Source organism: Canis lupus, chromosome 25 (assembly GCF_011100685.1).
Source record: "Canis lupus familiaris isolate Mischka breed German Shepherd chromosome 25, alternate assembly UU_Cfam_GSD_1.0, whole genome shotgun sequence".
NCBI classification, from domain to species: Eukaryota; Metazoa; Chordata; class Mammalia; order Carnivora; family Canidae; genus Canis; species Canis lupus.
In genome coordinates, this window is record NC_049246.1 from 12,667,192 (window position 1) to 12,671,801 (window position 4,610).

Consider the following 4,610-nt stretch of genomic DNA (forward strand, 5'->3'; position numbering starts at 1 on the left):
TGGCTCATCTTTGCTTGAGGCCCTTGTGGTCTGAGAGGAAAACTCTAAAGATGGAGGGTTGCCTAGCAGTTCTGTCTGAGGGACATTGTAGAGTTAGGATACTCCATGAATACTCCCTCAGCACAACCAAGGTATCTAAGCTGACTAAAATAGTGGGGATGTGTACATGTGCCCTCATGTACAATAGAAAAGCAGACCCATGCTAAAGAAAAAGAAGGATCTGCTCCAGGGAAGAGTCATCTTGTTTTCAATTAGGGATGAGCATTTCATTTCATTGTTTCATTGGGGAACCATTAACCACCTTAACTACAGAGAGAGAGCACATATCATGCATAGTCCTGAGCAAAAGAATGCTGGGCTAACTGAAGGGGGACACAGAAGAATGGTAATGGGATTCAGGGAGGGGCTAGATAGACAATCCCACTGCGAATCTTGGATGTGGTTCCTTTTGGCATCTTACTTTTCCCTCATTGACAGGATTCAATGTTGGCTATCCCAGCACCTTCAGGGATTAAAGAGATCATGTCCTTTCCCAACAAACCATTTTAGCCACAAAGAAAGGAGACCAAAAATGTGTTGTACATTGGAGAAGACCTTTGCTCATTCTATGACTCTTACTGGAAGATCAAGAAACCATGACAAAGCAGCAAAATCCCTTTATGAGCAAACCATGGCTCTTAAGATGAGTGGGAGTAATGAAGCAATATTAGGAAGAAATTCAATAATTAAATAAGTGAATCGATGAGAAGTTCTCATGTTTACATTTTGAGGAATTGCTTCTCGCCAAAATGGGGCAGCCATTTTACATTCCCATCAGCGATGTAGGAGAGTTTCAATTTCCCCACATCCTTATTATTGTGTCTTTTTAATTAGAATCATCCTATTAAGTGTGAAGTAGTACCTCCCTGTGGTTTTGATTAGCATTTTCCCAAATGACTAATAATATTATGCACTTTTGTCATGTGTATATTGACCTTCATATATCTTCCTTGGAGAAATGTCTGTTCATACCCTCTGTTCATTTTTAAAGCGGCATGTGAATTTGAAGATACAAATTCATCTTCTCATTATTGTTGAGTGGTGACAGTTCTTTACACATTCTGGGTTCAAGATCATTAATAGGTGATTTGCAAGTATTATCTCTGAGCCTATGGGATGTCTTTTTTCTCTCTGTGTCCTTTCTGATTGTATTTTAAGTTCTTTCCAAAATAAGGCCCTAGGAATTCCCAGATTCAAGTATACTTCTGGGCTTGGTCCACTGTTGTCTTGTATTCATGCTTGGGTATTCATTCACCAACATTAAACCCCGGGATAGAAAATGTGACAAAGCAGGATCTTCTACCATGACAGGAATCCTTTGCTGATTTCAGAGATGGCAGTAGCAGCCAATATGGAAAACACACTGGAACTTTCTCCTGGAACTGGGCTGTAATGGAAAGTGCCTTCCAGGGATGTCATCTTTTCCCTGACCCCTTCCCAGCAGCTTCTGAAGACATAGCAGAAAATAATCTTCTTTGAAGATACTGTATAACAATTCCAAAAAGCAGAACCACATGCTTCCAATGCATTGTGCTTTCAGGATATTTTGGGTTTGGTTCAGCTGCCGAATGAGCTGATTGATGCATTCAACTGGAGAACCAGGTGAGCCCACTGACTTGAAACCTACTCTATTCTCCTTAGCATGAGAGGCCACTGAGGAACGGAAAAAGTGTAAAAACACTGAGATTACCTACAATTTTTTCCCTGGAAAGGAAGTTTCATGAAGTTTTTTTAAACAAATGACACCAAACTTCCTCATGTGCTCCTCAATAACTGTTGTCTGTCATAGAGATGCTTTTATTCTTGACCTTGGCTAGTCTGCATTTCAAGATGAATTCTCAGACAGACTTCAAGTTTGGAAATCACAAGGTCAAATAGGATTCCACTATATGCAGCATTTTTATGGTCTGGAAGGTCACTTTCACAAAGACACCCCTGAAAATCTTCTTCAGGGGAAGCCTTGCAGTGGTCTCCTGCACCAGTAAACTCTAACCCCATTAATCTTTTGGATGCATAAAACGAAGGTCAAGGGATGTTTATCTGGCACTTCCAAGACATAAGGCTTCACTTTAGTTGTCTTAGGTGCATGCTGTCGTGTTGTTCCCTCCAGGAATCATGTAGGAACCAGTCCAGTCATTTAAAACTTGATCTCTTTTTCTTCTTTTCCAAAAGTGCCTCCTTTGTTTGAGAGGCTTTGAGGGCTTGATAAGCCTTCCTTTTTTTTTTTTTTTTTCCTCTCAGATTTTCTGGAAACAAAGGGATCGTGTTTCTTTACTGTTGCTCCGTCATCCTTCCCTTTTTACTTTCTTTTTTTTTAATTTTTTTATTTATTTATGATAGTCACATCAGAGAGAGAGAGAGAGGCAGAGACACAGGCAGAGGGAGAAGCAGGCAGGCTCCATGCACCGGGAGCCCGACGTGGGATTCGATCCCGGGTCTCCAGGATCGCGCCCTGGGCCAAAGGCAGGCGCTAAACCACTGCGCCACCCAGGGATCCTGCCTTTTTACTTTCTTAATGGCATTCTCTGAAGTATAAATATTTTTAATTTAATGAAGTCCAATTTCTTTTTTCTTTTATAGCTTTTGCTTTTGGTGTCATATTTAAGAAAACATTGCCAAACATGGGGTCATTAAGACTTACTCTTGTGCTTTCTTGTGAGGGTTTTTATAGATTTAGTTTGTACATTTAGGTCTAGGATCTCTTTTTGAGTTAATTTTTGCATATGGTGTGAGGTAAGGGTCCAAGGTCATTCTTTTGTATGTGGATATCCAGTTGTTCTAGCACTATTTGTGAAAAAGACTATTCTTTCCCCAATGAAATGTCTTGATATCTTTGTCAAAAATAAACCGGCCATAAATATAAGAGCTTATTTCTGGACTCTCAATTATAATCCATTTATGTCTGTCCTTATGCCAGTAGAACATTGTCTTGCTAACCACAGCTTTAGAGTAAGTTTTGAAATCAGGAAGTATCCATCCTCCCAAGTTGGCTGTTCCTTTCATGATTATTTTGGCTACTTGGGCCCATATGAATTCTAGGATTGGTTTGTCAATTTCTGCAAGAAAAGCCAGCTGGGATTTTGAATGAGTAGAGCAATTTGGAGAATATTGCCATTTTCACAATATTAAGTCTCAACATCCTCGTTCTGACAGATTCACTGAATTATATCTATTTATCACTAGTCACCAGTTACCTCAAGGAAGGAGACAGAGCACAAATCTAGTATTTTCCTTTCATCTAAATTCAGGTTACAACACTGAAAATGCTATAGAGACATCACTGGGTGAAGTAAACAGATTGTGCTTCGATTTTTAAAAGAAGTTTAGAGAGATTGTTTGAAAACCTTCAGCCTTTTAATCATATCCATCAGTTTTGGTTGTTGTTTTTTTGTTTTGGTTTGGTTTTTGTTGTTTTTGTTTTTTAGTTTCCATCTGTGCCTGTATGGTGCTAGTTGTTACAGAAAGCCTGTTTATAATGGATAGGCTCTGGCTGTCCTCAGTGGTTGATAATCACTGGCACCCTGGTAGGACAATATTGAAGATGGAAATGTGACTGTCTGTTTAATTTTTTTTCTCCAGACACTGTGGTGTTTGTTACTCATCTGTTACAGGTCAATATTTGTAGCTCCCAGGAGAAAATTGCTTTTCCCTGAAAATGCATTGGCCCTGGACACAAATAGGCGGTCTGCTGGAGTGAGACAGAAAACTCCAATGGAGGTGAAGAGCATGAGTCCATCTCCCAATTGCACTTGAGTGATCATGGGGGTAGGTGCAGCTGGTGCACTGCAGAGGGAAAGACCATCTGCTCTCTCTGCACCCTAATGAAACATGACTCTGAGACACAAGAGGTGCAAATTTGGTTGAATTTGTAAACTACAGTTCCTAACCCCATTAGGAGGTGTTGATGTTTTTGTCTTGGACTTGCCAACGTCCACTCAATACAGGCACAGACCTTTCTTCTTCATGTCCTTCTTTCCCAAAAGTCAACAATGTTATTGTTCTTAGAATGGGAACTTCTTACCTAGGCTTTGCACTGGGAGCCGTTTGATCTTTTTATACCTTAGCAGGGTAGCTGATAGTGGTGATGCTTCCAGGAAGTCCCCCTGCGACTTACTCGGGTCCCTCAGAGGGCCTGTCAAGGAGGCAATGAGGTCGAGAATTAATCACGTGCTGGAAGCGGGTCTGCAGTCTTTGGTTGGAAGAGGCAGAGTCTTTCGGGGACCAGACTCAGGACCTGTTTGAAAGCCATTCTTGATTGCACTCCAGGGTCTCAATCTGAGCTGAAGATTTGGGATCTAGCCATAAATAATCTCTTGAGAATTTTTAAATATTCTAATTATCACAACAACCAGATATGTTGTCAACATAGTGATTTATATGCCACCAGATGATTACTTTCTTTTCTTCTCTGAAAGCAGAATCTAAGGAAGAAGGGTTAGACTGGTTAGTGAAGGTTTGAGAGTCAGATGTTTGGGGTCTGGCTTTTTGTAAGTCACTTCAGTCCTCCCTGTACAGCTCAACTGCACCTTTAAAAGAGGAAGCACTGGCCCATTGAGGAAGTACTGATTCCC

General features: G+C 40.6%; 1 pseudogene; it reads right to left on the reverse strand.

The window, feature by feature from the left end:
• Nucleotides 1–1,366: 1,366 nt before the first annotated feature.
• On the reverse strand, nt 1,367–2,328 carry LOC100687759 (annotated as a pseudogene).
• Between the last annotated feature and the right edge of the window lie 2,282 nt (nt 2,329–4,610).